The 27071-nt window shown below is 40.2% G+C and overlaps 1 protein-coding gene across 5 annotated transcripts in view; it reads left to right on the forward strand.

The window, feature by feature from the left end:
• Positions 1–27071, forward strand: part of LOC113037032 (leucine-rich repeat and fibronectin type III domain-containing protein 1-like protein) — a 409870-nt gene that overhangs the window by 88795 nt on the left and 294004 nt on the right. The window lies entirely within an intron of this gene.

The following is a 27071-nucleotide window of genomic DNA, read 5'->3' on the forward strand; positions in this document are numbered from 1 at the left end:
AGCGACCGTGCACCATCAGGTCAGAGTGGACAACATCTACAAGTAGGACAGGCTGCAGGAGTGAGACAGCCCTCGATCTGATCATAGTGGCTTCTATGTGAAACTGCATCCACTCTGCGGCATCTGCTGTGGGGCCCAATCAAACCACAGATACGACGCATAAAGGATTTCCTTTGCAAACAACTGATGCAGTTTTAATAAGCTAATTAATGAAGCTGTAATCTGTCACTTAAGGGCTGTTTAAGCAGCTGAGCCACTTTAGCTCTGATTATGCTTCATCACCGATCTGATGGTGAATTTTCCCATAAAGGAAACTCATCAAGATTGGAATATAAATATTTTTAAGCATTTAAATAAGGGTTAATTTGCTTAAGCATAAGTGGATGTTTGTTTATCAAATGGTCATAAATAACAGAAAATGTTATGTAAAGTAACACAGACTTATTACCATAACACAACTGTCAAAATTATTGGTGTGCAATGAATTTGCAGTTTTGTTGTCTTTGAAATGGTTTGTGTGAAGATGGAGGTCGGCTGCAGCCAGCTGCCATCTTCAAAGGGGCTTTGGTGCAAGTCAGCGATTAAATGGCAGTGCAGAGCCATCAGTGTAATATCAGTTTATGACTGAAAGGAGTGAGGCTGGCAATAACATGCAAACTGTTCATGATTATACATGATTCACTACCATACATTGTTGTAACTCTCAGATCTGTTGCATAAACAGAACAATTCACATCACCTACTCAGATCTAGAGTCCTGCTCATATATTTGAAACAAATCCATGTTAATTGCCTCTTGGGGATAAATAAAGTCTTTCTGATTCTGATTCCGATCAAAAGATAACAACAACAACAACAATCTGTATTTATAGAGCACATTTAAAAGCCTTGGGCATACCAAAGTGCTTTACATAAAACAATAAAAGGTTCAAACATTGATAACGGATAAATAAAAATAACGAGTTATGTTCATAGATAAAAGCTACCAATAAGAATGACTATAGCACATGGGTAATAGCAAGATAAAAGCTGTACCACCATAATAAAAGACACCAATAGAAAGATAGGAGGGAATTAATACAAGAGGTCAATAGGTCACAGCAACCAAACAAACAAACAAACAAACAAACCAGCAATTAAAAGGTGGAGAAGGCAAGTTTAAAAAGATATGTTTTAAGCTGTGATTTAAAAGAATGAATAGAATCAGATGCCCGGATGCCAATCGGGAGATTGTTCCACAGCACAGGTGCAACAAGAGCAAACGATCGATCACCTCTAGTCTTAAGTCGAGATCTGGGCTGAGCCAGCAGTAACTGTGACGATGACCTTAAAGCCCTAGCAGGAGCATAAGGGTTTAAAAGGTCCTTAAGGTAGCTGGGTGCAGTGTTGTTAGTAATTTTAAAAGTAAACAACAAAATTTTAAATTGAATACGATATTTGACAGGCAACCAGTGCAGATCGGCAAGGACAGGAGTAATGTGGGCAAACTTGCTGGTTTTAGTTAGAATGCGAGCTGCAGCATTCTGAACTGTCTGTAATCTCTGTAAAAGGGAAGAGTGGAGACCACAATAAAGTGAATTACAATAGTCTAGCCTCGACGTTACAAAGGCGTGGATGAGCTTTTCGAGATCTTTATGCGGGATATAGCGCCTAGCCTTAGAGATAAGACGAAGCTGGTAAAAACTAGATCTGACAACAGCAGACACTTGTTTGTCAAATGAAAAGGAGCTGTCAAATAAGACACCCAGATTCCTGACAGTATCAGAGAGAGAACAACTAAGAAAACCAAAGGCATCCCGGAGTTTGGCACGAAGGGCATTACTACCAAAAATCATAATCTCGGTTTTCTTCTCATTAAGGATAAGAGAATTCGACAACAACCACTTCTTGGCCTCAGACATGCATTCTCGGAGGCTATTCAGAGACAGAGCAAGATCGTCGTTTAGCTCAAAATAGAGCTGGATATCATCTGCATAATAGTGATAAGCAATATGGTATTTCTCAAAGATGGCACTTAAAGGAAGCAAGTATAATGAGAAAAGGGTAGGGCCCAGCACAGATCCCTGGGGGACACCACAGCAAACAGGTACAGCCGAGGAAGAGGATGTAGCCAGATGTACCGTAGAGAGCCGATTGGAGAGATAGGATTTAAACCAATCCAGGGCAGCGCCCTTGATGCCTACAGTGTGCTCAAGTCTCGCTAATAAGATATTATGGTCAACCATGTCAAATGCCGATGATAGATCCAAAAGCACTAAGACTGAGGGGCGTCCGTTGTCAGCCATTAGTAGGAGATCATTGAAAACACGAAGCAATGCTGATTCTGTGCTGTGATGTTGTTTGAAGGCCGATTGAAATTTATCATTTATATTATTCTCATCAAGGTAGGTCTGCAGTTGGAGCAGAACCACCTTCTCAAGTATTTTAGCCAGAAAGGGAAGCTTAGAAATTGGCCTAAAATTGGCAAAATCACTAAGCTCAAGGTTCCTTTTTTTTTAGAACAGGTTGGATTATGGCATGCTTGAGAGCTGAAGGTACATAGCCAGAAAGCAAGGAGAAGTTCAATATGGACAATAAACAAGGTCCAATTACACTGAAACAATCCTTAACAATACGGGATGGGAGAGCATCATGTACACAGTTAGTATTGTTCAATTTATCAATTAGACGCTTCAGAGTGGAGAGAGAAACGGGTTCAAATTGATAAAAAGTGGCCGAACAATCAGGAGTAGACATACAATCAGTCACCAGAGGAAGATAACCAATGACGTCGCTGTGTGATTTTTACTCTAATGGCACTGAAATGATTTTATAGCTCAGAGACATTTTAAAGGCTAATTGAATTATATTCAGGTCATGTACATTTTACACACATTATATTCTTATCTCTTCTCTATTGTTTTGCAGTTAAACAGAAGTCCAACACATCAGGGTAGTTTTTTTTTATTTTACATTTGTTATCAGTTCAAATGCAGGCTCCAGACTTGTTGAGGAATTTTGGAAAATTCAGATTTAATGAGAATATCAGCACAGCGTGATGCTTCTGCGTGTTTAGATGATACATTTACACACCAGCTCAGGCATGTCAGACACATCTGTGCACATATGGCCCTGCTGTTGTGCATGTGATTGATGTGATTATGAGCTATTGCCCCTGCTGCCTGGGAACATGTAGGGCTAAATTTGATAACTATGTGAACTCCACATGGAAGCTATTTGAAATATCTGAGTCAGACTTGAGGACCACTGCAGATTTTAAAGGCCTGGTCAAACTTTGATTCATTGTGATGAACATGAGCATGAACTATTTAGAGTGCTATTAATAATCCATCTTTAATTTGTCTTTAAAGGAAAGATAAAGCTTTCTCCATCTCCATGTTGAAATGTAGTCAATTAGACAAACATGAAATTGAAGTACTCTCCAATATATCTCTATCGTGCAGGGCCAGTAATACGATTTTATGAATGCAATTCTCATAAATCTGCAGTCAAACTACTGTTTGTGTTCTCCTGTCCACATAACAGGAGACAGTTTTGGCTGTGTTGTTGTTGCAGTAAATGCAGAAATGCTCCACAGTCAAATAATCAGATTGTTAATTTACTTTTTTAAAACTTTAAACTTCTTTAAAAAGGATTTTTAACCATCAGCTGCCTGATCCAACATGTATGATAGCTGCATATTTATCATCCTGGGTCTTAGATGACAACAAACATGCACCTCCAATAAACAGCCCGAACTTAAACACAGCTATTTTACCTTTAAATAAAAAGACTGAGCGAGGTGATTAATCATCTCTTTATTGCTGAGTTTTTAAGTTTACCTTCCCCTCTGCTCTTTTCAACAGATCTTCTTTTTATATCAGCCGTGCAAAAGTGTCCTGCATGCGTTTTACTTTGTTTTACTCTATACATCCCCCTATAGTACTTGACTGTGTGTAGTCTGATAGTGCCTATGTACTGAACAGAGATGTGAGTCATCAAGAAGGTTGGTACACACTCCTTCCAGTCCCTGGTGACCAACTCTCTGTGTTCAGGGAGTGGTTGTTCACTGGGCACCATCTCACCACATTTTGCACCTCCACTCTGTAGACTAATTCATCATTGATTGAAGAGAAACTGGTGCCAAACCGTGATGATGCTTTGACAAGAAACTGAGGATCCAGTTACATATACTGGTGAGCTGAGATCCAACTGGTGCAGTCTGTGGGTGAGCAGTATTAAAGGCAGAGCTACTGTCTACAAATAGTATCCTAACATATGTGACCCATTCCTCTTGATGAGTCAGGGCTGTATGGAGAGAGGGATGGTATCCTGTGATGTGATTGCAGAGAGGTAAGGATATTGGCCTCGATGTGGGAGAGGACCAGTCTTTCACTTTCAGTTTGCTTTCTCTGGCACTGAAGCATCGATGGCTGACTTGAGGCATGCATGGACCGTTTCCACAGATAGGAATAAGTTAAAGATACACAGATTTTAGTCCTGGATCTCCATCTGGTCCAGCAGTTTTCCATGGCCTGGCCTTGCAGAGTTTAGTGTGGGAGACTCGGCATGCTCTGTGGTTGTTATCTTCGTAAGTGGAGTGTGGTTACTGGAGTGAAAGTGGGCAACAAAAGTGCTGACTTTTTTGGCCAAAGTGTTGTGCCTTTGTGGTCAGTTAATGGCTGTGATGCTTTTCCACATGCCCCTGGTATCATTGCTGTTAAAGTGATCCTCCACACACTTCCTGGAGATAGATTTTTTTTTTTTTACTTGACCTGGTAACACTGCAGGCTGTGGGGATCTCAGAGTTATGCTTTGTGAAGGGATTTCACCTCTTTGTTCATCCATGTTTCGGTATTTGGGATGGATTTTATCTTTTTGTCCATGATTGTTCAGATAGTAGCACCTGTAAGAAGAACAGTGGATGTATATTCCTGTGTGCTCTGTGCAGCTTGCTGAGCACACAGTTCCCATTGTGTTTGTTCAAAACAGTCCTGGAGTTGTTGTTTCTGCACAGCTCTGTGTGCGGCCATCAGAAACAATGGAAGATGGTCAGAGTTGCACGAGTTGGAGTAGGGAGGGCTTGTAGGAGTCGTTAACATTGCTGGATGGTTTATACCAGCTGTTTGTTGCCTCGGTAGTGCACTGCACATGTTGATCTGTCAACAGTATTTCCTGTTTCTGTCAGGATACTCTTAAAGTTAAAGGAAATGATGTTTGCAAATTTCCCCACTTTTTAATAATTCCATGTGTCTGTATAAACACTTCATGCTTTTGTACTGTAACAGAATTAAAAGCACAGATAAAGAACAAATGAAGAAAACATAAGAAAGTGCTTAAGTGCTGCGTTTATTTCTGCTTAATAGTTGAACATCCTCCAAATGTTGTGATTTGGTGATTTCTGCCAGAGAAACGCACATGATCAACACAAAAGATAACAGTGAGCTTCTCAACTCACGTTGTTTGTTTTGGAGAATGCCCTGAATACCAGAAATATGATAATAATTGAAGATTAATACATTTTTTTCTCTATTCTGATCCCAGAATCTGTGTTTGATGGGTGGGGGAGCCTTTCACACACTACCCTACAGTAGTGGTGATGCTGGAGGCAGTGGAGGATTTATGCAGTAAACTGCAAGTTTATGTAAAAATTGTAGCTACGTAAGAAAATGACTTTGCAGGAATCTTGTTGTCTTTTTATATGAGCTCTGCCATAATGTTTTGTTCATTTTTATGCTACTAGGTTTTAAACTTGCACATCAGTGACATTAACACTTCACAGTTAATGATCTCTTGTGGTCAATATGTAAGCAAAGAAGCAAACAGTAACTGAAAAACAAGCCCTGATGCAAACGCAAGAGGGAAACCATTTGGACTTAAACATCTTTATTAAAGAGGGAGCAGTGGAGAAAGAGAAACAATTAATTCACTGTTAGCTTGCTTAGTGGGACTACAGGGAGGGAGTTAAACAGATGGATCATATGATGCTTCATTGCCACAATATGTGAGTGCTGTGTTTAGCTACGGTGCCCTGGAGAAGTTCATTTATTCATGGAGGTCTTTATGGAAGAATCTTATAGATACTGAAAGGAATCTGTTACTATTTTAACAGATATGAGTTTTGACATGACTGGGATTATGGAAGTTGATCAGTATTATGTTTGTTTTTTAAAAGAAGAAATGATAAGTAAAAGATGACGTTGTAGTCCAACACCAGGCTGGTTATACAGGAGGAATCTGAGGCCACCTGGTTGTTGAACATAGACATATGTTGATGTGATTAACTTCAAATGTGCACTCACAGTTCAGAAGTCCTTTGTTATGTATGATTGTCTATCATGGGGGAACAATTACAAACAAGGAGAGAACCCAAAAGACTGGCGACAACTGAGCCTGATACCAAACAAGCAACCAGACCAGCTCGATCCAGTTCCATGCAGGGTTTCTTTGAGGTCCATGAGCACGTGGACAGAGCGCAGTACTTTCTCATAGCATATATGCTGTTTTTGCATAAACACAAAAGAAAAATGAATGAAAGCTGGTGTCCATGGATTTTAAGGTTTCTGTGCGTTACTTTATGGCATTAAAAGGTTGGTATGGTTATTAATGTTTTTAATTGGAACAGTCAAGTTTTCTCTTAGACTTTTCCCCTTGAGCTGCAAAACATCAGCAGACCACATTTTCAACTGAAGTGTTTTTCCCCCAAAAAACTCAAAAGAAAACTTCAAACCTTAAATATTCTCCATCCATAAGATTTCTGATTGAGTTCCAGTAAGACAGTCCCAGCACTGTTCTCTTGAATGAATTCCAATAGATTCAACTCCTTTAAGTTTGTTGTGTGGTCTTTGAAGTCTGTTCAAACCGAAACCAATCCCCGTGTGCAGCACGCCTGTCTTCAGACACACGTGCGGCAGATGGTGTGTTCACGTCTCTGGGTGAAAAAAATATAGAAGAAAAAAGAAAAAACCCTTCACTTCTCCAAAGTTATGTTTTATGTTTAAAGACTTTAACAAAGCATTGAACCAATCAGTGAGTTGACTGTGGATCAGCAACTCCTTGGACTGAATTTTCACCTTGTGGTCATACGCCAACCAGTCAAGTTACAGTTCACACCCATGTCTATTCAGACTCATATGAAGACAAACATGTGAATAAAAGATCCTATTAATCGGCTTAGTAACCAACCAAATGTAAATACTGTCACAGTCTCCTCTTCTGTTTACATCACAGTGAACTCGACCTTTGGCCCTTTCTGTTTGTTTGAAATCTGATTTTATCCTTTCATCAAGTGAACAATAACTTCTTCAGATTAACACAAAATAACTTCTGCCACTAAACGGTCACTTTTGTAAAACTCTTGCTGAAACAGGACTGTTTCAGCAATCCCCCTTATTTAAGGAGACGGGGGACCTGAACCCCATTGTCTTTAATCCACTTTGTGAGATAAAAATAGAAAATGATTACAGATAATCTGGACTTCCTGGTTTGTTGTCTTAATCAGTGCTTTTGGGGCCCTTTTTTGTTTCTTCTTTTAGTTTTTTAATGAATCCAGTTATGCAATGGCACTAATCATTTGCATAATGTGGAAGCATAACATGTTGAGTAAGGTGGTTGTTGTGAATGATGGTGAAGTGCGAGCGTGCATTAGAGAGTTAACGGTGACCTTTGTGAGACATCACAGGTCAAAGGCAATAATTCAAAATCATTGTTTCATAGAGCAACAAAATAGTCCCTACCCTCCGACAGGGTCAGTTTAAAATTGTTTCCAAAAAACAAAAATATTCCACCTTTGTTGGTCCCTTTGTTCCCAGAGACAGTGGGCCAGGCTGCAGAGCCCAGCATTGACAGGCTCTTCAGCTGGACTTTGACACCAATTATCCTGCCACACTAGCTATACAAACTCACACAATGTCTGTTGACTATTCTGTCACACAACCTCTGGAGTCTTTCTCACTTCTACCACCCTTATTACGTCTCTCTGCCTGCCTTTCTTTGGCCCTCATCATTCTGTCTTTGCAGCTGTCAGATCATTGTGAAATACCACCACCTCCCCAAGAGGTTCACAGTATTTTCCTTTGTGTCATCATATCTGTGTTCACATGAATGTGATAAATGTATATTTCCAAGGCCAGTTTCAGATCCCCAACAGTGCTGTGTTAAAAACATACGAGGGTTGTGTTTTTGTGGAGTACTATGAAGGTGATTCTCTTGTTACGGAGCTGTATTGACTTAGTCATTTGTGCTATAAACCTAACCTGCTCCAGATTAAACAGCGCAAGATCCATATGATGCAATGAAGGTCTTAAGTTTTTCGGCAGTGTCTCAAGTCTTTGTCTTTCCCAGATCAACTTTTTGCTGCCTTTTTTCCAAGCTTTAAATATGCTGAACTCTATGAATGTAGTCTTTACCAGTTATTATGACCACAGCTTTTAAAGCGTGCACGTTTAATACTACATTACTCTGCAGCACAGAGAGATGTCACAGAATTATGTGTTATGATGTGTTTTACCACCTACCACTGATCCAATCATCTGGTTGGGTATGTTGAAGTTTGTAGTACAAGGTCCAGGTTCAATTAAGTTTTCTTTATAGGGGCACCAAATCACAACAATAGATTGCTTCAAGGCACTTTATATTGTGAGGTAAAGACTCTACAATTATACAAAAAAACAGAGAAAACCCAACGATCATATGACGCCCTATGAGCAAGCACTTTGGCAACAGTGGGAAAGAAAAACTCCCTTTTAACAGGAAGAAACCTCCGGCAGAACCAGGCTCAGGGAGGGGCCTGCAGAGCGAGAGCGAAGTGCTCTAATAGGGTGATATGGTACTACAAGGTCATTGAGATAAGATGGGGCCTGATTATTTAAGACCTTGTATGTGAGGAGCAGGATTTTGAATTCAATTCTGGATTTAACAGGAAGCCAATGAAGGGAAGCCAAAACAGGAGAAATCTGCTCTCTCTTTCTAGTCCCTGTCAGGACTCTTGCTGCAGCATTTTGGATTAACTGAAGGCTTTTCAGTGAGTTTTTAGGACTTCCTGATAATAATGATTTACAGTAGTCCAGCCTGGAAGTAATAAATGCATGAACTTAGTTTTTCAGCATCACTCTGAGACAGGATATTTCTAACTTTAGAGATGTTGCACAAATGGAAGAACGCAGTCTTACATATTTGTTTATCTTAAGCGGTCGAGGGCCGCTCTGTTTGCGTAACTAAAAATCAGCTCTACACCATAAGCTGCGCTTTTTGGTTGATATGAACCGAGAGTTGTCTAATCTATGCATCAGCTTTCAGTCACGGTTCCTTCACATATAGCTTTGCAAAACTCATAAAAGCACTTGCGAGCAACAAAACATAATATTCAGAAACAGCTTTCCGATCCGATCAGTGTTCATAACACTTCTACGTTGAATGACGTCACTGCGACTTTGCATGTCCGCATTAGCCCAAACGAGTGTGTCATTTCAGCAATTATTTTTTTTACATCAGGCTATGGCCTAACTGGTGTTTTAAAGTATGTTGACTTTAGACTTCTGTGTCGTTCTGATCTTAGGACTCATATTGCACTGCTGAATAGTTATTTTGATGCACATGCGTTTTTGCAAATTGCACTATAATATTTATTCGTTTTTCCGCAGTATATAAATTGGTGTTTAAAATAACTTGAGACCTAAAAAATTCTGTGTGGTAACTATTTGTGCAATGTTGTTTTACATTTTGAGGATAAGCTTAATCTCTAACTAGAAAAATTAAAAAAGCAAAACGATTCAATTTTTTTGTATTACTGCACTTTTTGCAATTTGTAATACATTATGAATACATATTTTAAATCTGGCATAATTGTTGTATTGATGTATAGCAACTTAAAATGCCCCAAAATGCTCACCATGTAAAATAAAAAGCTCTGGCAACTTGTCTATGTAGGTCTAAGGTTATATGTGGTAAGGACATACCGGTCAAAAATGACACAAGGTCCACAGGTTATGAGGCCAGTGCCACCAATAGATCTGTAGATACATATTCAGATTTTAGCGAGAATTCAGTTTTATTGATTTAGAAGCAAAAATTAGATGTATCCAGGTCTTGATCTAATACTTCCTGCAGTAACATTAGTTGTTAGAATAAGTGATGGACAAAAAACAATAGTAGAGGTTCTGGGATGGCCACAGAACTTTGGACTTTTTTCATTCGTAAATATCTAGAAGGACTATGGAGGCAATTTGCCTCAGCGAGCCTGCTCCTCCTTTTCCTTCATGTCATACAAGTACTTTTACATTTTAACACCTTGACACTCCATGGTAATGCAAAGATAATACAACAGGCAGGTATCCAGAACTGACAGAACCACTGTCCTTTCTCTGTTTAACCTCTGATATACATTATGAGCATTTTATTGGTGCCTTAGCCTCACACTGTGACCTTGACATCCTCCCATCGTCCTCCCATCATCATTTTACTCCATTTTCTGGTTTGAACCTTAAAAGGGAAAGACAGAGTCACTAAAGATGGGACGGAGGACGTGAAGTTCCACCAAACAACATTGCACTGTCCCGTTAACAAGCAGCAAACTTTGTGATTTCCTGGTAGCAGTATATCTCGGTTATACGATTGAAAAAAGAAATTCAAAAATATTAAGTGTGTGCGTTAAACTGTCTGTCACATTTACAATGTCCCAGTGCTTCACTTCACAATCACCAACAACTTGGAGAATATTGTGCTTGTGGCTTTTCATCTTAGATCTCATCATGACAATCTCAAGGCAGAATCTGTATTTGTGAGATTCACAGTGTTGTAAGGTTTATGTTTCACATTATCAAGAAATAATTACTTCTCAAAAGCAAAGTAGATACTCAGTGGAGGCAGTAGAAGTGGCACGAACTGGAAGGGAGTTACTCACTAATTAATTCTGACTGTTGCCTTTTCTTTGATTCCATTAAGGTAATGGCAGCGCCGCATTTAGGCTTTTGACTGTGTCTCCAGTGCCACTGATCTTCCTGATTATTCTGTTGTAGACAAGAAACTACACTATTAACATCAAACCATAATGGCTCACCGAACATTAGGATGATAAGTCAATTTTAGTGTGTGTGTGTGTCAGGAGCTCAGCGCTAGATTCTATCGTGTTTGCATTTTTATCACATTTCTCCTCCAACAGGCAATAAACACACTGTGTGAGTAAATGTGAGGAAAATTTATGAAGAATTTTGGACAAATGTTCTTGTGAAAGGCCAAACAATAACATATAATAACACATGCCTCCCTACCTAAATAACAACTGTCACATGTAAATGTGTGATTGATATATATAATTCTTTATGAGCTATATTGGAGTATTTTGTACTAGCATTTCAACAAGGGTCTAAAGAGCGGCTCTTTAAGACCACCGACATCGGTCTAGCAATGAAGCTGTTGTGTCAGAGGTCCACACAAGTGTCTTGTTTTTAGTGGCTGTGCTTTAGTAACAGGATGAGGCTCTTACCCCCAAAATTACATATTAACACTTTAAATCTGAAGCCACAGGATTTAGATTTAAAGGAAGTTTTAATGTTGTTGAGAATCAGATTTTAACCAAAATAGTTTTAATGCCTAAAACTAACCAAGCACTGAGTGACAGTGAAAAGTAAATTGAAACGAATTGGCTGGTCTCAAAATTGGACATGAACCACGGCCTGCTGGCTGACAAACTGATGGAGCTCTCCACCTTCCTCCTAATGCACATTTTTATCCTCCCTACGTAAATCCCCACGTTATCTTTAGTTACACAGAGAACAGGAATTTGGAAATTCAACCAGAGACGTTATAGGGATGCAGTTCTCCAAACATACAGCAGTGCACGGCCTGGTGGAGATGATGCTGTTTGAGGGTAGAATGCTGGATGGCTGAGAAGTTGACCTGAACAGGACAGAAGACAGCTGGAGTTCATAGTGAAGAGGAAGAGGCACAACACTTCATCAAAATCAAAAAAGGGCACATGAGAAGCACAAACAAACGTTTTCATTGGTTTAACACTAAACTAACAACAGCACGAACTTAGAGTAGCGCACAGTAGCGCAACACACATTGTTGTCCCCAACTGAGAGTACACAGCAGCAGTGTGGCTCTTTGGACTGTCTGCCTTTAAAAGGCTCTTAGGATCAAAGCACAAATGCCAAAGATTGAAACACTGACCATGGTGTGGACATAAAGGAGACATTACCAGATAAAAGTCGTCATTTTTCACAAGACAGGAGAAAAATGTATAAACAGTCTATTTCTGTTCATATCTCTGTAATTTATGTTATGAACCTTCAGAGTTCTAAGGGTCACTTTTCATGTTTGTGCTTCATTTTATTTTACAATTTTCCTTTGTGGGAACGATTTTAATGTCACAATCAGGAGTGCTATGAAAATAGATTTTAATGTGACTGATTTCACATCCTCACAGGAAGTACAATTCAGAGCATCAAATACAATGTTTAGCAAACACATCTTCTAATGGTCGTCCCCACTGCCTGAGAGGAACTGCACACAAAACCAGTAATTGAGCTCTGTATGTAATTAAATAAAATGTGCTCTCTCTGGTTCAAAGTTATTTCCACAATTCATAAAAAATACATTAAAATGGTGGTTACACTAAATCTATTAGTGATTATAGTAATTGTAAGCATCAGTCTGTGTCATTAGAGGTGAGCTTTTTGCCTTGAGTGAGCGCCCATTATCCATTTCATGTCCCTCTGTGCCCACCCATGGCCTTCACTTTGCACACTCGCACGTACACCCCCACACAGTTAAACTGGGATGTGCGCTGTATTCTTTTGTGCACAGTTTGGAGCTTGCTTTGCAGACACACACACTCAGAACCTGCTCTGTTTGGCTTTCAGACACCACCTGCTTAATTCAGCCTCGCTCCTTCCACACACACACACACACGCATGCATAGGCGCAGGCGCATTCCTGCATACAGATAGCGATCTTGCCTCCGGAAGTTGCTGTGAGTTCTATAGCGGGATCGGCTCTTGTTAGCGTAACATCAGGTACAACGAGGGGCTCAACTCGCCTCCCCTGGAGAGTCAACAGTCTCCTTTGTGTCTTTGATCTTCACGAGACTTATTAACTGCCATGGCAACCGCAGGGGCTTCTGGGACAGCCGTACCATTGGGCCGTTTATTATTGGACAGAATTAAAGGGGCTGGCCCGGCACTTACTGTTGCTGTGGGGAGGTTTCGGATTAAGAGGGATTGTGCATCACAATGGTTACTGTGCTGTTTCAAAATATTATCTCTGAGCTAATTGTAATGAGTCCAGTTATTTTACCCCTGCAGAAACAATAGCTGTGTGGAAACGATGTGGTCGCAGTCTATTGAATATGAATAAATATTGACTCATGCTTTTGAGAGAGTTTTAAAGTTTTATAACTATGATAACATCCACTCCATGTAAGCTTTATTTAGGTTATTTATTTCTTTGTATTCATTTTACTAGGAATTTCTTTTTCAAAGAGGGTTCAGATATGCCCTTAGCAAATGTTTTGTAGGCCAGATGTGGCCCGAAAGTCACGGAGTAGGCTTGACTTGGGCTCTGTCAAATATTCTGTGGATCAGTCACAACATGCCTGACATCTTGCTTATATAAGATGAGTTGAAGCGCCCATGCTCACCATGAGTCAACGCCATCAGTCAAGCTGCCAACATGTGTGTCCCAAAGAAAACTACGTAGTACAGTACAGTTCATTGTTATCTGCGAATGGAAAATGTACTTTTTCTTCAGAATTAACGATCCTCGTGTGAGAGGTATAGAGATGAAGTTACTTTGAGTCTAGAATTTAATGTTTTGGTAATGATAGGCTTTAGTTTAACTCGGGCCTTCAGGTCCAGCTGTGGGAAAAAATAGAGAGAAAATGGGGAATAATTATAGCTATTGATTAACTGTTTCCACCCCGTGTTATCATTGTCAATTAACCGAGTGTTAGACTGTTGGTTAGAGAAAAAAACTATTTAAATACCCTGCATAGATACATTTTTGTAATCTTCTTACATGTAAAAGCCTCAGTGATCTCATTTATCAATTTCATTACTCTGTTATGTAACAGTTGCAGTTATCTGTCCTGAACACTGGAAAACACGACCTAAAAATCACTGAGAGACTCTACTGTTGTTTCACCGAAGGCCAAAAATCATTTTGTCGGTTGGGAACAAAGAGAGAAGAAATACAGAACCAGTGTGGTCTGCATAGATACACAACTCAAGAACATTTTAATGAGGAAACATTTGTCCCTATTATTCTCAATCAGTGCCTTTTTTTGCAACCTTCACTCTGATCTTCCCTTTGCCCTTGCCTAGAGCATGAAGACAAAGAGCTCTAAGAATAAAGTGTTATATTCACAGCTAAAAATGCGATTGTTCACAGATCATTAGTCGGACAAGAGGGTACTCAAACATAATCATCACTAATGAGTGAAATTTCTAGGTTCTTATTAATTATGTGTGTGTGTACTTCTAGCTTAGATCCTCTACCAGAGGCCTGGGAGTTTGAAGGTTCTGTGAAAAGCTCAAAGCTGTTCCTAGGACTGCACTCTTCTGGAGTGTTATGTCGAAATCTGCTGCAGCCCCTGTTTCAGTGTCGGGGTCACAGCTCCTAAAGCTCCTGTTTCCTCTGAGATCACTGCTCCAGTTGTTCCTTCTGCTGGGATTGCCACATTTACCAGACGCTTGTTGACCTCTGCTATATCTGGTTGGTTGGCCAGCAGCTGTTTGTCTGTCTGGAGTTTGAAGACCCACAGGACTTTAGCCCTGTCGTTCTCAACCCTCTTTGGTTGTGTCTCCCATCGGGACTTTGGGACTTAACAGATGTTCCTTGAGACTATTCAGGCCACTTAATTGTGCTTTTCAGTGTGCACAGTCCCAGTTTGAATCTAAAATCCTGCTATTACGTGTTGGACACCCTTGAACAGTCTGCAGCATGAGTCCTGGTGGCCGCAGTAGACTGCTGCCTCTATGGATCTGATCCTTAGGGTCTGTTCTTGTGCTGCCATTATCAGTGCTCCTGTGCTGTACTTAGAAAGGCCTTTTCTAGCCCCTGGAAGGATTTCTTGATGTCTGGCAGGTACATCCCATCCAGGGTCTTAGCCTTGATAGTTCCTTTTCCTGTTTCTCATCACCGTCTGTCTTTAGCTAGGGTGGCTGTAGCTCAGGTGGCAGAGCAGGTCAGCCACTAATCAGAAGGTCGGTGGTTCGATCCCAGGCTGCATCCTGGCTGCATGCCAAATATCCTTGGGCAAGATACTAACCCCGTGTTTGCCTACTGGAGGTGGTCAGAGGGCCCGGTGGCGCCAGTGTCCGGCAGCCTCGCCTCTGTCAGTGCGCCCCAGGGTGGCTGTGGCTACAATGTAGCTGCCATCGCCAGTGTGTGAATGGGTGAATGACTGAATGTAGTGTGAAGCGCTTTGGGGTCCTTAGGGACTAAAAAAGCACTATACAAATGCAGGCCATTTAGCTGCCTGAAGGATTTGTGGAGTAGCTTGTCTCTTGCTGATATATTTGCAGATGCTCCATGTTTCATCCTGAATCGTGGCTCTGACGCTCACTAATCCTCACCCTCCCTCTTTCTGGTGCTCATAGAGCCTCAGGGTTCTGGAGTTTGGATGGAGACCTCTGTGCCATTCAGCTGGCTTCTCAGCACCTGTTACCCGCTGGAGGAATTTGGCTGTGGCTGACATTTGTGCAACTTTATCACGGTTCCTGTTGGCTTGTGTTTATATATATATATATATATATATATATATATATATTACTGCATTTATTTGTCATCATAGTTTTTTCCTCTTTGCATATCAGAGCACAAGTTTCAATAATCCATTCCTGTCACAGTCCTACTCCAGACTCCTTAACATTTTTAAATGTCAGATATAATTACATGGTTACGTCCATTGCTTTTAATGCTTGATATTTCCTTAGTTTTGAACTTTGCTTGCTGTTACTTTGTAGTTATTTGCCTGCATACCTGTTGGCCCACTGAATCCTGTTAACAGTGAGTCAGTGCAGTGAGTCAGTGAATTACTTTTATGAAAGTTTTAAGATTATTATAAACACATCTTCAGAAATACACAGCATGGCTGGAAAATATATAAATAAACAGTGTGTGTGTGTGTGGGGGGGGGCACATCTGAGTGCCTCGGGGCCCCCACTGGTCTGGGCATGCCTGGGAAAAATCCAAGAGGAAGTGTGCTTAAATCGATGCATTTCCCTTAAAATTTGAGAAGAAGCTGGAGGTCTTCTCTGAACGCCGTGTAGATGTTGGGCTGAGTGTATTTCTGAGGCCAATAAGTAAATGCATTTCAGCCACTTCTATCCCTGACCTTGTGTTTAGGTCAATACCCAGAGCTCATCACCATAGCAGGTGGAATATCAAAGGTACTGGTTTCAGGTCGTTCTCTTCACCACAACATTCGGGTACGATGCCCACATTAGTGCACCAACCCACCACTCCAGAAAACATAGATTTCATTATATTACTATAGTTCTGCTGCCCAGAAACACAGGGTTTAACTCTTTTTGGATAAATATCTCTCTATATATTTTTTGAGTAATGGGAAAGGTAGGAAATCAGATGGAAACTCATTCCCTCCATTTATATTTTATTAACTTACTGAGTTTTACTGCAAAGAAGTAGGGAAATGAACCCTTACCGACTGTTTTTTTTACTACAGCCAGTCATTCAGTCAGCCAGTGAAACAGTAAATCAGCCACTGAGTGGAGGTTAAGATTGAAGCTGGGTGGTAATTGTGGTCTTGCTGCCTGCTAGAAGCTGCTCTCATCAGTTCCTTCCCTCAGCCTATTTACACAGCCACGTGTCACATTTAGCTCTGAGAGGTTCTTAACAGTCTTTGACACACACACACACACACACACACACACACACACACACACACACACACACACACACACACACACGAATTGCCACAAACTCATACATAACTTCATGCATTAAAAAGCAGTTCATGCAAAACCTTGTCAACAAGCGTATATAAAATAACCATACTTCTAATGTTCTTCTTTAAAATATGTTCTTAAAGATTATTGAATGTGTTGTTTTTGCATTAGCACATGCGTGACTTACACTCAAAAAAATAACTCTTTGAATGAACATAAAAAAATCACGGAAAGAATTTCCATGTAATTAAATTGCTTTATTTTAGCATTATGCAATTCTGTTATTCCAACTTAATGTACTTGAGTTGGACTAACGTGGTTAATTAATGATGATTCAACTGTTTTACTACAGTTGTGTCCAACTTAATTTAATTGATTTGATCCAACCCAGGCAAATTACGTTAGTGCAACAAAACATGCTTATTCGTGATAGAAATCCATTTATTTTAAGTTCATTTAAAGAGTTATTGTTTTGGAGTGTTCAACAAAGTCTAGAGTCTGGTTAACATAAAATGTTAATGGATTTATAATAACTTGCACTCCATCCATCCTCTTATCTTTACCAGGGTTGCGGTGAGGCTGGGTCAGGGTGGGGTGTGATAGGGTGGGAGTCAGAATACTGGACAGGTCATCAGTCTATCACAGAGAGACAGACAACCATTTGTTCACAGACATTTTAGAAACACCAATTAACTTAACCCTAATTACTGCATGACTTTAGCTGTGGCAGGAAACCAGAGTACCCAGAGAGAACCCACTGCACACTTGGCCAGATTGCAGATTTGAACCCAAGACCTTCTTGCTGCGAGGCCACAGTGCTAACCACTGTGCCACCGAGCTGTCAATCTAGACTTCAAAAACATAGGGAAACTATGATTACAAGGCTTTATATAGAATTTTAAAAACCACAATAAATAGCTGAGGCATATACGTAGTGTGTGTATGGCTGTCTGTCTCTTCTAACCCAGTGATTTTCCTGTGGTTTGAACTCTTGTGTGATCTTGTGAATTGTGTGAATCCAGGAAACTAACCACTCTTACTAGATTGTATCCTGTCATCTCAACAAGAATAAATTAAGTTGCTGGATTTCATGCAGATCCTACATGATTTCATTACGTTCACCACAGACACAGGAAATTATTTTGTTCACATTACAAGTTTGAATTTTGTATATTTAACAACCACCCAATTTCATTTTTTTGAGTGTACTGTTCAGTCATCCATGTTTCTAAAATCTCATAAGCTTATAAATGAATTAATACATTTTCTTTTCATGCATGAAATATGGATTTATGGTAACTTTTATTATGATAAAGTGTTACCAAAGAAACAGTGACACACACACAGCTTTCATCTTTCATACACACACATTTCTCTCAGGCAGCTCTCTCTGGAACAATGAGCTTTTTCTATTTCACTCATTTTAAGACTTTCAGTCAATAAACAGTTTTCTTGCATTCAGATTCTCTAAGCAGCCGAGTTGGTGTTCAGGATTTGGAATGTCAGTCTTTTTACAGTGCAATTTTACTGCAATTTTTTATCAAAGAAATAATTAACAGTTTTTTGATGATATTAACAGGTTACAGACCTTCTTCCAGTTCATTATTACACACTGTATTCCATGTATTTATTTAGAAGTGACAGCATTTCTTTCACCATCCTGAGAGGTCGCAGTGCTTCCTCATGAGGTTCAGTTGAATTGGGGCAGGTTTGACTTTAACACAATTGTAGCAAATAATAATAATAATAATAATAATAATAATGGTAATTTTCTTTTTACAAATTTTCTATCTGTGTGGTTTCAATCATTATCACAGATGACTCCAACCTTTTGCTAGAGGATCTTGTAAAATAAAGTCCTTTCTTTGCTTACAGTCATGAATTTTGTTACTACAATATCTATTAAAAAAAAAACAGAAAAATAAAGTAGTTGAAAAGAGAGCCCCTATACAAACTGAAGAATTTACAGTTTATATGATATTGTCATGACAAAATCTGTATATTTCAATATCAATCTTTAGTCCTTATACTGCGGCTCCGCGTGGTTTGGGAAAATAAGTATTCGAAGTATTTAGCTGAAGTGTAATTTATTTATGTTAGTTCTTTGTTAGCTTGTAGTTCTAAATTGGAAGATGATTGTGATATTGAAATAAAAAATACAATTATATTCTATTATTTTTTTCATCGCTCAAAATAAGCGTCACACTCGCGGAAGCCGGTATACCCGCCGAAACGCCGCGCCTTTATCGAGACTTTCAACCCCAGGTAGGCCAGTTATGGATCTTCGGATCCACATTATGTCAGCAGCTGTTCTCCACTGTGAACTATGTTACAAACAAACACCGCTCACGCCTCACAGATGACAGCTTACAGTCCTGCATAAAGATGCACAGAGGTTCAGGAGCAGAAGTCCCATTGTAAACATACCACGGCAGACCCGACGATGTTTGCATGAACACGCTTTTCAGCCTCTCTTTATTGACCACTTTTCATACACGGTTGCTGTACGCACACAGCCGGCTGTAGCTTTGCAGCTTACAGCCCGACACACACCAACACAACAGCATAGACGTTTAGGCGGCGAGGCGTGATTGCGGGTGCCGCTCAGGTGCGTCCTCCTCCCCTGCAGCGGCACTGCAGACCACGCCCCGCCACACACATTAAACAGGTTAAATACATATTTAAGCAGAATTTTGCAAATGTCTATTTTTCATCTTTTAGCAGCATAGAGCTTTTTTCCAATTATTTTTTAAAAGTCAGGTCAAGGCTCCAAAAGCCCAAAGGCGATATGAGGGTGGCGGCTCACAACAGTTTTTGTTTGCTGGATCATTTTAGTTCAGCGTCTTTCCTTTTGTTATATTTCTTTAAGATTCAAAATGTGTTAATTACATAAATAAAATGTAGTTTTCTCATTAGCACTTCAAGGATTTCATAAGCAACACACCTTTAGATGTCAAAAAGTATTCGCGGCTCCCAGTGTTTTCGTTTGTGTGGAAACCGGGTCCAAATGGCTCTTTGGATGTGAAAGGTTGCTGACCCCTGTCATAGACGGACCAGTTTTCTGTAGGCAGGTTCATCTCTCTCTGTATGTTCTAATAGGAATGATTTAGGAGTCATTACCGAGACCCATATGTTTGGGGATTAAAAGGTTTGGGGTATCAGAGCCGAGGAGCAAATTGAAAGGTAGGTCTCTGAGGTGGAACAAAATCAGCTGAGCATGAAGACAAGGTCATTTGGGACACATTAGTAAGCTGCAGGTTTAAAGACATATGGAGTTTTAGGTTTTGTGGATCGTATAGCATACTGCAACTAATTATGGATGGAGAAAGATATTTGAACTTACTTTCAAACCTAGAAATATTTTGAGTGGATATACACCAGATCCGATTCATTCGAAATTCTTTTTTTCCTACTGTTTTGAGCAACTTTGTGAGGAGATGCCTCGAGATTTGCTGTATAAGAGCCTGGTGAGTCACGCTCCAAATGTGAAAGTCTTGGACACTGACAGCTCCTACATGCCTGCCATTCTTTTCCCTGCATTCATGTGTCTTCCAGAAAACACGAGCGGGGATATCACGCAATAAACACGTGCCTTTGAGGTTAATCTTACAAATCAAACACTTGTTTCACAAAGGCAATTTATTTATATATATATATATATATGTATGTATATATATATATATATATATATGTATATGTATGTATATGTGTATATATATATGTGTATATGTGTGTATATATATACATATATATATATATATATGTGTGTATATATATATATATATAATTTATATATATATATATATATATAATTTATATATATAATTTTTTTTGTGGAAAAGAAACATGCATTTCAATTTTCCTTCAAGCACTTATCAGAGATGCTGAGAGGGAGGCGAAGAAAGCGCAGAAGAGAGAAGGAAAGGATAGAATTAGAACAGCAGCGAGGATTCTGGACAGCGCCAGAATCGTGACTGTGTCTTGGCCTATTAAAAAGGAAGGGGAAAGAATGCAGCCTTTGAATAACTGTAATAGGAGCAGACAGTCTCTGGATTACTACCACAGAACTACAGCCAAGTATTGACCCAGCTGAGAGCTAGCTGCCAGCCCATGCTAGCAAGCTAGCAGCACTGGGTCAAATTTCTACTGGAGCTCCTTCAACAAATCAGCCGAGAGATTTCTGTTCAGTCTGGCTTCCTTGCAGTCTGCGAGGCTTCGTGACTCACAACAGCTCAATTAGAAGTTGACTTCACTCCCAGTGGAAGCGCTTTTACCTAAAATGTGAGCACTTTGCTGCCGTTTGGCTCGTGGAATATTAACCAATTACATATGGATATATGCTATATGGATATATGTAATGTTTCAGATCTCTTTCATGGGGATAATGTGACTTACAGTAACAGCTGAGCTCCTCGTGTACCTGAATTGCAGCTATACAGCGTTTAGGGCTGTATAACATTGTTGGCATGGACTTATTTTGTGTGTAGAGCTTCAGAAGATAAATTTAGTGAACATATATGGACAGTAGAAGTGACAACAGCCTAAATGAGCTTTTTTAGTTCAAACTAACATACATTGTCAACATGTTCAAATCAATAGAATAGTCATTGTACTCAGTTTTTACAGCAGAATGTCACAAAACAGCACCTGAAAAACTTCAAAATTATTTTTAATAACTTTATTGATCTGTTACATTTATATTCTCACATAATAAAAGTGAAAATGGTACAAAAAATGTGCATCCATGTCTACAGAGGTACTACGAAGCCTGACTCCCTCTGGGCTTTGTGGTGGAGAGGCTGAGCGAAACAGGTGTTGGGTAAAATAAGCGCAGTAGAAAAATGAAACTCACTACATTTTTGTATAACTAGGGTCCAGAATTCATACGGCTTTCGTGGTCATGTTGGCCTGAAACAACACAAGTGTTTTCTTCACATCACTGGAAGCGACGATGATGGAGATGAAGACTGAGAGGATCTGCCTGCAGTTTGAATAGAAGTTTTCCTTCTATTTTGAGCTTTTTGACTAAAGCTGTTTGTAAACCTGCGATGGAAAAGTCAAGGTTTGCAAATATGTGGGTGGACCTGGCCTGATGCCATTCAGAGGCAGAGTGAACACAGAAGAAAACCTGCTGCTTCATCTGCCAACAGACTCTGGAAATGTGCCTGTGATATCGGCTGCGATTACTCATAAATAAAACGTATAAAGTTGGAGTAACAGCTAAAAGTACGAGAACATGTTGCTGCTCTCATTTCACGTTTACGGCACGTAATATTGATTAAACTGTCGTGTCACATCAAACAGGTTACACAAAAACTAATCTAACCAGTGAAAGTGATAACGTGCAAGGAGAGGCTGTAATCACTCCAAACCGCTCAGCGTAATGATGGTGGAGGGTACCGTGGCCACCGTGACATCCCACATTAGTTTTTGACTTTGAATTTTAAAACTTTTTCTTTGACTACCAGCATGTGTTTTTTGAAGGGACCATAGAAGTTAACAGCTATCACTTGCTAGCTTTTACACTTGGCATTCATCAGCTGTATGGCTGTAATGCAGAGACACAGTTACAGTAGCGGATAGCGCCAAGTCATGGACTAAAAGAATGCCAGAATTTCACTTGCCAAAACTAACGCACACACTTCCTGGAGGATTTGTACCATCCATGTGTTGTCTTAAATCTTTGTATAATCTGTGCTGACTAGTGCATGTATTAAACATGGACTGAGAGTAAGTGGATGATTTCTTCCTTCATGCTCCACCTGTTGTGAGCTGATAATTGGAACCAAACAGCAGTTTCCTTTGTGTTGTATGTTTGTACTGTACATCTGTCCTTCCACCCTGACATCCTCCCTAAGTGTGCTTGTTGAAATTATGTTTTTAATAGGATGAGACATAATGCACAATATTACAGAATCACACTTTACAGTAGTGCCATTAATTGTACCATAAACCTGCCAACATGTGTGAAAATAACTCCTTTGCTAATATACATCAGGAAAAAAGGAGAACACAGAATAAATTATGGATCTATGGCATTTTACTAATTTCTGTCTGCAAACTAAGGTCGCAGACATGCAAGAAAAAAACCACAATACGTACATTAAGAGTGTCACTTTTGAAGCTTGTGGGGATGCCAAGCTAGCAGCATGTAGATCTGTGTCTCTGGCTAAGAGCTACATATTGTCAGCTTCACTGTTTGTCCAGCTGCTGCCGATCACATCTGACACCGTTAATAGGCTTTTAACACTAAGTGACACATCTGGCATCAGCACACCGACACATGACAACAACAGTGATGAAGTGGCACGCACTGACAGACATACACCTCCGCACATTGCAGCTGGCACATGCAGCACAGCCGTATTAGTCCAATTAAGCTGCCATATGTTTTAATATAATCTGTTTTCATGGCTCTGTTCTTGTTAATATCGAGTCTGAAAATATTGACAGGCCACAGTTATTTCCTCTATATAAAAAAGACAGTTTGATCAGTTGTGAACAATAGAGAACGAAGACAATGAGAATGAGAAAGGACATATTTTCAGTAAAGTGGTTTTGTAGGATGCGGATGATTTGAAAAGGCATTTCAAAGTGACATAAGAGCATCTGAGCAAATACCATTTGTGTCACCTGTATTTATGTTTTCATAAATGAGCTTCTGACATTCAGAGGAACCTGACGGGAGGGGAGTGGCATGAATTAGGAGAACAGAAGCAGTTAAAAATAAAAGGGAGAAGGACAAAGCACCATTAGCATGAATAAAACATTTCAGTGTCCTTAAAAAGAACTCCCCAAACTTAATTAGATAACCTGCAGGACTCTGCTCCCAGTTTTGAAAGGATATTCTTGTCATGTTTCCCTTGGGGTTTTTTCATTGGTGAGACAGACTTACAGTGATTTCTTCCACCAACAGCCGGGTTGTGTGGGACATTCCACAACTAGTCTACATGTGCTGTGTGAACTGGGGAAAAACAGGGTGGTGTTCTGTGAAGGATGCTTCAGGTGTGCTGGACAGTTGACCTGTTGTTGTGGGCATTTCAGTCCCATAGTGAGATCTTGGTTCACATTAATATAATTTGTAGACTCTGGGTTGCAGGCAAAGTGGAGAAGTTGAAGTACCTCAGGATCTTATTCACAAGTGAGGGAAGAAAGGGAGTGGAAGACTGACATTTTAATTCTTGCGTCATCTTAATACGGCTGCTGTACAGGTCTGTTGTGATGCTTACAGAGCTGAGCCTGCATCGAAAGCTGGTGATTAAATAGTGACACTGTTAATTATGACAGACAATTAGTTTCTTTTGAAGGGGTGTCAATTAGAGAAAGAGTGAGGAGCTCAGTAATTCAAGAGGGGCTAAGAGTAGAGCCGCTACTGCTCCACATTGAAAATAGCCAGTTGAGATGGTTCTCTGGAGACCTCCTTGAGGAGGTGTTTTCAGACATGTCCAAATCAGAGGCGGCCCGAGAATAAACCCAGGACACTCTGGAAAGATTATGTGTTAGCTGGCTTTCCACTTCAACATCTGCAGAAGGTGGTAGGGAAGCTGGAGGTGTGGGTATCACTGCTTAATCAGCCCAGGTAAGAGGCAACAAAGTGGATGGCTGGAGCTGTAAGTAAATAATGGGAAATGTAGGGATGAAGAGAGTGGTATTTTTCATGCATCTGGCACACGCAGACTAATGGTACCAATCCAACGCCATGATTTTTGAATTTAATCCAAATTTTGAGGATGAGACCAAATATTATTCGCATATATGCAAGTGGTGAAACTTGGTAGTAGAGGGGCTTTCTTTAGGCCCCCTGGTACACTCTGGTAAACATAGAAACATAGAACAGAATTAAACTGAATAGATATATACGTAGTCCCACTCAAGAAGATCATTAAAATGTTATTAGCCTTTCTGAACACAATCTGGAGTTGCTACCTTTACATTGATAATCAGCTTAGACGTTGTCCATTACATGCAATCATGTAGCCAGCCCACACTGATTTAAAAAGATGATGATGTTTCATAAACGTGGCAGTGATGAATTGGACCTGAGCTGTGCTAATAATCAGGGCAGTGCCCGGCTGATGAGCCAGTCGTTTCGTATAATGAGTTTTGTTGACACGGGTGGCTCCCTGTGATCACCGTTGTTAATAGACAAACAACTGTCCGGTCTTATATTTGACAAGTACGACAACAGCGCCAGCTTCAGCTGAAGGGAACAAGAGGACAGAGAGGAGTCAGTCAGGATTTGGCGAAGCCTTGTGCCCTCCAGGAGTGTTCTTGTACTGTTGACATAACTTTTAAATGTCAGTCTGTTGCATGTTTCAGAGAACGCTGCAAGCTCGGTGTACTTTAAATTATGAAAGTACTGTTTTGGGAGACCCTTTTGTTCTTCATATGAAAACAACTGCAAAGGCATAGAGACCATTTTTATTTTTCCTCCTGCGAGAAGAATACAGAGCAGAATACGATGCTCTGTGTTTCAGAGAAGCAAAATGCCAGTACAGAGAAACTTAGGCCTAAAACCCACGAGGTAGACATAATACCAACCCCAGAAGACCATTTTGACATCTGTAACATTTCTCATATGCATTGCAACCGTGAACCTTTGGACTTTAACATCGCAGCTCTCCACTACAAGTGATGTTGCACCTAGTATACAGCATGTAATGCTTCTTTCAAGATGCACCCAGGCAGCTCCCTCAAAAACACGGAGAATTTCAAGTAACTTGTGAATGTGTCTGAAGCAGACTGCATTTGGCTGCATCCTTTGGGTCATTGTCTTGCTGGAAGACCCACCCACGATGATTTTTTGAAGGCCTGGCTGAGCGATGGAGAGCCTCGTCCAAGATTTTTCCATCTTTCCCTCCAAGCTATGCAATCATCTTGTACCTTTGGCAGAGAAAACAATCCTAAAGCATAATACTTCTACTGTCTGTGTTCTTGGGGTCAAAACAGCTCAATTTCGATCTCATCTAACCACATCACTTTCTCCCAAGTCTCATCACAATCTAAGTGTGCACTGGCAAACATCAGATAGGCTCAATTGGGCCTACCTGAGGACTTTGAGGGTACTGCAGGATTTCAAGTCACAACAGCATAATGCTGCAAAACAACCATTTTCTTGCCAAACTGACACAAGCTGGTGCAAATATTGTTTTGTGGTGCTTTGGCCGCCTGGCCTTGTGACGGTCAGCAATCTTATCCTTAATGTCCTTAGACAGCTCTTGTTTTGTCCATGCCTACATGATTAAATGCTTTGAATTGCTGCCATGCTATTGGCTGATTAGACATTTGTGAGACGTTGAATGGGTATATGTGCCATCTATGTCACGTAGTCACAAATAAAAGAGAAAAAAATAAAAATCTGGGCCTGGAGCTCAAAATGAAGAAGGATAAGAAATGACCAGAGCAAACTGGCCACAGATGGAGGTTGTGACATCAATCGAAGGAGAGGGAATGAGGTGGTGTTGTCGTTCAGAGGCAGGCTTCTGGCAGATAAATGGCTCTGGTTTCTCTCATCAGCATCAGAGTTGCAACATCTGCTTGTTGGTGTCTCTCTGGTACTGTGCATCTCTATCTGGCTGCAGCAGGTCACTGCCCTGCTCTTCATGCTCTGTCTGCATGTGTGGATTTAAATCTGTCAAATGCATCTATTTTAGTAATGCAGCCTCATATAGAGTATCCATACGCCCTTATATGTGTGGGTGTTCAGCTCCATCAGTCAGTCTGCCTCATCGGCCCAGTCAGCGGTCTTCTCTCATTCGTGTCATTGGACGCTGCAGTGAGTCCAGTATGTTTTCAGCCAATTAACTCTGAGCGGGACAGCAGCGAAGGGACCCGCGATGTAAGCCACGTCTCTAAATGTCAGTCGGCACAACCAAATGGTGCGGAACAGTGAAAGGAAGGTAAGGAAACAAATAACATGCCAGTGCAGCGTACTGTGATGCATCAGTGTGTTACTGACTTCCATCTCAGCAACATGCACGCAGCAGTGACACCAGCATTGAGTGGAAAGTCATGTTAAATAAATTATGGAGCGTTGGGCTGTTATCAAGTGCTTAAAAAACACAAATGACAGGATTAAAAAGATGTCAGTGAATAAGACAGGAAAGATCAGCTGACGATCTTTGCTGTATTGAATAAAACTCCAGTTATATCTTCAAAAGATTGTCAGTATGTGGTATTTAA

The sequence above is a fragment of the Astatotilapia calliptera genome, chromosome 14 (genome assembly GCF_900246225.1).
Source record: "Astatotilapia calliptera chromosome 14, fAstCal1.2, whole genome shotgun sequence".
NCBI classification, from domain to species: Eukaryota; Metazoa; Chordata; class Actinopteri; order Cichliformes; family Cichlidae; genus Astatotilapia; species Astatotilapia calliptera.